This window comes from Phodopus roborovskii, unplaced genomic scaffold, assembly GCF_943737965.1.
Source record: "Phodopus roborovskii unplaced genomic scaffold, PHOROB, whole genome shotgun sequence".
NCBI lineage: Eukaryota > Metazoa > Chordata > Mammalia > Rodentia > Cricetidae > Phodopus > Phodopus roborovskii.
The window spans coordinates 3,647,653-3,655,568 of record NW_026126484.1 but is presented as its reverse complement, the minus strand read 5'-3'; positions in this window follow the sequence as shown (position 1 = coordinate 3,655,568).

The following is a 7,916-nucleotide window of genomic DNA, read 5'->3' as shown; positions in this document are numbered from 1 at the left end:
GATCCACAGGTCAGTACTGCCCAACACAAACAATGTGAGACACACATGCAGTTTAGAACTCTGGTGTCCTTGCTTTAAAAAGTGAAAAAAGTTAGCAGGGGAAATTAGTAACATATCATATCTAGGTCTCTGCCCTTTGTGCCTGCTCTTGGGATTTTTTTCCTCCTATTGAGTTGTATTGCTTTCCCAGTCTCAGTATGAAGGCCTTTGTTTTGTTTGACTGTATCTTGTTTTGTTCTGTTTGACTGTTGGCTCTTGGAGGCCTGCTCTTTTCTGAAGAGGAAATGGAGGGGGAGTGAAAGGGGGGCATGTCTGAGAGGATGTTGCAGGGGGAGCTGGGAGAAACGGAGGGAGGGGAAACTATTGTCAGGATGTATTGTATAAGAGAAGAATCTATTTTCAATTTTAAAAGGTATAGTATTTAAATAAATCAACAAATCAAGAATAGATTTTCAACATCTTGGACTGATAAGTTTGTATCTGTGTGGTTTTCCTTCATAGCATATTTCACCTTCCAATAGCCACCAATTGCCAAAGGGTCACATGTGGCTTATGGCTACCACACTGGACTTTTACATCTTTCAGCCATGAAAGTAGCCATCATCATTGTGCGCTTAGGCCTTGTGTGAAGCATGTTCCATAGAGCATCCCATTTAATGTTTAAAACCACCTTTAAAATAGCCATGGAAATACCAGATGTTAGTGGTTGTCTAAAATTAAAGCTGGTCAGTAGGTTTCACACATCACTGCATTACTTGCTCTCGATGTTTGCCAATGGGCAGAGGATCTGTCCTAATTGATTCTCTCCTGACCATTTAGCTTTTATATTAACTGAGCACCTCAAATCTATTCTTACCAGGCACTTGGGGTTTTGGTCAAATATCGGGGCACAAAGACCTGGCCAGGCACAGCCCCTTCTCTGCTGTCTCTTGTCATGGAGCTTGGAAATGGGATCTAATATTTGCTCTGACTCCAAATCACTTTAAAAGGAGACAAAATGCACTGCAGCAGCAACTTGGGAAAGAAAGGAAGAGACTGATGTCATGGAGCTCTCAGAACCTTTGTCAGTCTTCATTCTTCAACTGTTTGACAAACTTCCCAATCTGCCTGTGCTCCCGGAAATCTCCAAGGCTGGGGAAGTTGTGTACCTTTCATGCCTTTCATGGTTTCCTAATAAACTGGAAATCAAGAAGAACACAAAATCAAAAGAAGTAAAACCGTGGTGGCTGTTGCTGCTGGAGCTGCCTCCTGAATGTGGTTCATACAGAATCTCATCTGTGCTGACACCTTTCACTCTCAATTATTTGGTTGCTGTCAAAACAAATCAATCAAATTATAGCACTGTGTCTTCATGTTACCATTCCATTGTAAGTTAGCGACATTAGCTTTGAAATATATAGAAGTATAAATTTTATCTCTATTATTTATTTAATATAATTTTCTCCCATGTGAGTTATTTTCCAAACACAGTAAACTCAAATTATCTTTTGTCAAATGCTGAGTACGTATATATGTTCTGCTAAGAATTTCAAGCATAACGGCATTCAGGGGAACAGAGAGGTATGGATGTGCTAATGGATCCCAGCATACATGCTAATCTTACCCCAGCAACAAACAGCAAATGCACCATTTTTCTCTTCCAAAATTTTGGCTGAAATCTCATTGAGTACAGTTGATAAATATCTTTTGGGAAAAGATGAAACTAAACCGTAGTAAAAGGCTAGTATTACATTAATATTTTTTTGAAAACTATTGCTTACACTACTTAATTTTACTATGTAAACCACTTAAGAAAATATATTTCCTAAATTAAGGGTTCTACAGAACACAGAAGTCTTCTGTACGTCTCTACAGACAGTGTCATTTCCATCAACTGACAAAACTATTGTCTGTCTGACCCATAGGGGCTTTAAAGAGAAAAAAGAGGAAAAAGGGTTCAAACATTTTCATTTTGAGATTTTAGAGCTACAACTGCATTTTTAAATAATAGATCTAAATCAATGGAGTTACTTTTCAGCAAAAGAGAAAACACTGTCGAAGCTTTCATGTATAAGCTCTTAAAATAACTTTTTTTATATTTGGAAACTTGGCATGTCCTTAGAAGATTAAAAAGCCAACTGAAAGATGGAGGCCCTTTTTTCCCCTCTTTTGCTTTGTTCTGGCTGTATAAGGGGTAAGCAGCAAAAACTCTAATATGAATGTGTGTCCATTATGCCCTGGAAAGAGAATCCATTGCTGATAAATTGCAAGAGCTCAGAGGAGAGTGAGCAAACCTGTTGGGGGTCTTCCTTGGCCTCCCCCAGCCCTGGATTGTGGCTTTCCTTTTCAATCTCTTTTTGCCTCAAAACCTCTTCTTTCTCTGGCTTCAGTCAAATCAGGTTTCTGTAACAGGATCTCCAGCCCAGATCCCATTCTGCATTTCAGGTCCAAGGAGTTCAACTAGTCTATGTGTCTCCATTTAAGTAGTTAGCTCTCGTTGCTGAACTGATCAAGGAGTCTGTTCTGCATTTCCTTCCTTCTTACCAGTCTACAAACACAGGGTCTTTGCAATCCCACATCCTCAGAGCTTCTAAAGCACCTCTCAGCTTTGGTTGCTGCCACCGATGCTCTCTTCCTGGGTTATTACAACAGGCTCTTGATTAGACTGGCACCTACCACAGCACCTGGCAAATGGCAGATCCTAAGCAAATGGTTGTGAAATAGATCCATCAATGTTTGAACAGTTTGTGGGAAGAAATGGGGTTTGGTTTTTCCCTAGAGGGAGCAGAGATACCATAGTATGACCTCTCACTAGGAATGCACCCTATGAGAAACATATGCATAAGACATGAGTTTCTTGGGGAAATAGCACTAAACTGCAGGGAGCAAGGAAATGGGAGGCATCTTCTGTTTCCATAGTTTTCAATACCTCACCATTCTTCATATTTCTCTTCTCCCAGATACAGAATTCCTCATTTGGGAAAAGGCAAGCTGGTAATCCCAGCTGTCTTTCATCTTTCATAATGGTGTAAGACTAAGAAGATTTTTAAACACAGTCTGGCAGGCATTTTTACCGTTCTAGAAGCAACCATTTTGGAAAGGAGTTTCTCTCTCTTGCCAGCTCTGATGGTTTGCTTGGAATCTAATCCAGTTTGCATGTCCTAGTGTAGACAGATTGTGAGATGCTGTGGAAATTCCAGATGGATTTACAGCCTTATTATGTGCAAACTGGGGATCACATTACTTTCCTGCCTTTTGCTTTGAAAGTAAATGCTTTGGCTCTGCTTTGACATTTATGTGGCAGCTGGAAACCATTATCCTTTGACAATGCTTTATTCCATTGACAGTATCTCTTAAATACAAAGTATACTAGTCAAACTCCTCATTCATGTGCTCCTAGTTTAATCCATGCCCCAGTGCCTCAGCAATGCCTGCTTCAAGGATAATGCACTGCAGAACAGGCTCTCCAGGTATTTTAAATAAAATGTTTGAAGCCTCTGAGATACAGAGGTAGGAAAACTGCCAAAGTAAGACACACTGTAACTACCTTTCACAACTTCTTCATGGAGGATTTGGAATTATTGTGTGATGTGTCATGAGGGATTCTTCTGAACCATGGCAAATATGAATTTATACACTAGGCATTTTTAATATTGTACTTGGTAACAACAAGCCATATATCACTGAAAACTAAAAGCTAGAATCTGTCTCATCTCTGCTCTCATGTTCCTGGTATCATAGGTGGAGGGCAGCTTTCTGAGTGTGCTTATCAGCAGGACAACACAAGGAAACTCCCAGGAACAAGCAGTTGCTAGTAACTCCTTGTCTTTAAGACAGACATGGGTGCATTCAGTGCATGTGCCCACCATTCTCCATCCTCACCTCAACAATGCCAGATGCAACTAATGTGACCAACACCCTTACAGACATTGTGACTGACCTGAAATCCTTCTCATACATAAGAAATGCACACGTTTTTATGCTTGTGTGCAGTTTGAGTTAAGAGGTGGATTTTGAAAAACAAGATAGAAAGTTAACATATCTAACCTTGGTGATGTCGGCAATAATATTTTGGGCATGATCTCTCACCTTAATCAATATAAACTTTTCTTATTCTAATACAATAATTATGAGTGTAGACATTTTGGACTATTCAATCATTTATAATTTGCTGCTCTGTAGACTCTATTAGTAGGAGTGTTGTATATAAGCGGCCCTTTATATCTACATATTGTATATCCTCAAGTTTCAACAACCATGGGGAAAAATGTGTTTGCACATATATAGTACTTCTGGTCATTGTTGTCTAAACAATATAGGACAACAGCCCTTTATATACAGGTATTATAAGTAACCTGGAGATGACTTTAAATTGCAAGAGGAATTTTTTTGTTGTCATGTTTTTATATTATTATTATTATTATTATTATTATTATTATTATTATTGACAGGATTTCTCTGTGTAACAGCTCTGTAGTTTTGGTTGTCCTGGGATCACTCTGTATACCAGGCTGGCCTCAAGCTCACAGAGATCCACCAGTCTCTGCCTCCTGAGCGCTGGGATTAAAGGTGTGGGCCACCACTGACCAGCGTGACTATGAACTTGTAAATACTGCATCTGTTTATGAATGGTGCTTGACCATCTATAGATGCTCCTTAGGGGAGCCTTTTTAGAGGTCCCAGAAATAGTGCCTCAGGGATTCTGAGAGTGAATGAACTGTTTTGCAGTCTTTACCTTTTCCTCTTTGGGTGTGTATGTGTTGAATTTCTTTTACAGAATCAGGATACAACTAAATGCATTTCAAACTTCTGTTATTTTAGTGTTATCTGTGGCATCCACTAAATGGAACCAACAACAGTAATTTTTAAAAAATTGATTGTATTTTTATTTCATGTACATTGATGTTTTGCCTGCATGTAAATCTGTGTGAACATGTCAGATCCCATGGAACTGGAGTTACACAGTTGTGAGCTGCCATGTGGGTCTTGGGAATTGAACCCAGGTCTTTAGGAAGAGTAGCAAGTGCTCTTAAACCCTGAGCCATCTCTCCAACCTCCAACAACACTTTTAATGGAAGTTTTCCATGGAGATTTTTTGAGCTTTAACCCCACCAGCAATTTTGTACATAGACATCTTTCTTTAGTGTTTCCAAATTAGTTCATTACTAAAGCATACACTTACTTTTTAACCTATATTTGAATAATTTGAATGTATTTTTCATACACTATTCCCTCCTTTATATACAATGCCAACATATTTGTGTGACCACCATTATGGGGAGAAGAGAGCAGGGTGTCAGCCTCTGCATTCCCTTGTCTCCTGTAACATCATCTGTCACAGCCACCAACCTGCTTCTGGTCCCTACAATTTTCCTTTTCTTGAATGCCAAACAATGAAGGTGAAAATGAGGAAAAAATGAGAGGGAGCTTTAATTGGGGAGAAGGGAGGGAGGGCAATAAAGGAGAGGGAGGAAACAGGTAAAAATAATATTAAGGATGTTTGAAAAAAGCCATAGAAATTATTTTATATTTATCTAAAATTATATATGAAACATGTAATTATATATTTGTATCAATATATAGAGAGAATTTAAATGAATTTGTGCCATTTTGAGTGATAATGCCTCCCAAGAGCCATAGAATATTTAATAAAAACTCCAATACAAGGGAAAAAAATGTCCTTTTGAGTTATTGCTTTGCAGGGTCCAGGAGACTCCCAAACAGTATAGGCCTTTGATTGCTTCCTAGAAGTGGAAGGTAAGTCTCTATTGCTGAAAAACCATGTACTTCAGACAAAATACTCAGAGGATCCAAGCTGACAAGGGAGTAAAGCAAACAATAGTTCTATCCAAATGTGACTTAACTGTTCAACACAGGGGAAATCATAGTACTGGAAATCTAGCCAACTACCAAGATCTAATGAGGCCATTGACCTTAGAAAGAAGAACCTACCACTGCTACTTTCCTCAATGAGCATAATTCTTACCTACATTTTAAGTACTGATCTTTACAATCTCAAGTAAGTGTCACTCTTACCTCTCAGAAAAAAAAAATTCTTTCTGTAGTAGATAGAAACCATTGAAAACATTTAAAACTGGTCAAGATAGACCATGGGCTTCCCTTGATACATCTGTAGCACAATCCCTGAATCTAAGGATGAGAAACATCACAGAAGAGGGGATAGAAAGATTGTAAGAGCCAGAAGACCAGGAAAGCTGACTTTAGATTGTGTCCTTTATACATGAGAGTAGAGCTACACCCACAAAATCTCATCAGCATGGCTGCCTAAACAACCCTTGAACAATGACAACACCAGTTGACATGTCAGTTTGGATGGAGAAATCTCATAGGGCACCATCCATAGATGAAGAGTGACAGATATATATATATATAGTAATTAAAGAAAAAAGAGGTCACAAATTTTTGAGATGGAGCTGAAATGATAGGGGCATAGGAAGGTTGGACGCAAGAGAGGGAGGGAAGAAACAATGTAGTCTTATATTTAATTAAAAATAAAATAAATGCTTTAACGGGGGAAGAATAATTTAATAAGTGATACTTTGCTATTTTAAGTAGTTTCTAGTTATTTTGAGTGATTGTTATCTAATTTTATGTTCATTGAATTCTATAACTTTAAGTAGTTATTCACATATGTTTTACATGGAGCCATATGGTACATGCAAGCTTGTGTGTTCATGTAATGGAATTTTGGAGTCTCGGTGCTGCAAGAATTTTAAAGATCATGTAAGCCAAATGCTTTGCAGCTTGTCTTCAGTGGTGTTGCTGTTGGAATGATGAAGCATTCTGTAATGCAGCCCCTAATCACAGGCTTCTCCTCCTCTTTTAGGCCTTACTTTTCAATCCTCCATGCCACTGGTAGGTAGCATATTTGACCAGATGACTTCCATGGTCAAGGGGAGATGAGTGAAAGCGATGCTCAGGGCATCACTGGCAAATCTTGGGGAGTAGTGAAGCCCTGTCATTCTCTGTTCTTCTCAATGAGAATGGCACATCTGGGAGAAGGGCTGATTTTTCAGCCTGAACCTTAGAGTAAAACAGAGTTCCCGTTCAACTACAGACAGCACATAATCAGAAATGAGCAAGGAAACACCTCTGGGTTATTGGATGACACTGGAAGACACTTGTTTGTTGATTGAGCAAAGCCTGGAGAAAGATAAATGATACTAACACCCTGTCCTTCAGGTTTTTCTATGCTTTTATATTCCAAATCCATGGGATTGTTATCTCTTAGAACTCCTTCTGAGGACACTCTTTCTCCCAGATTACACAACTCTTCAGGCTTCCTGTACCATATTATCCTGTACAATATACATCACACTTGTACCCCTGCCTCTTTTCTTCTAGGAAATATGTGGCTTTCTGTGTCTTAATGGATTGTTTCTGGAAATTACTATATCCCAAGTATAGATCACAATCTAGTACATGTGAGTTAGGGTTCAAATGTGAAACATTCCCCCAAAGGATCATGTGTTTGAACATCTGGACCCCAGCTGGTGGCACTGTTTTGGGAGGTTATAGCACCTTTAGGAGGCGTGGTCTATCTAGAGCAGTAGTTCTAGCCTGTTGGTCATAACCCCTTTGGGGGTCAAACAAACTTTTCACAGGATTCTCCTAAGACCATCTGAAGACATAGATATTTACATTATGAATCTTAACAGTAGCAAAATTACGTTGTGAAGTACAACAAAAATAATTTTATGGTTGGGGTCCACCACAACATAAGGAACTGTACTAAAACATCTCAGCATTAGGGAGGTTGAAGGCAAGATATGGAGAAAGTGGTGTGCTAGAAGGCAGGGAATATGGGTGAAAGACAGAAGGGCTTTAGGGTCATAGCCTGGCCACATAAATTCTTCTGTTTCCTGACTGTCCATCTGATGTAACCAGCTGCCTCATATTCTAGCTGCTGCCCCTGC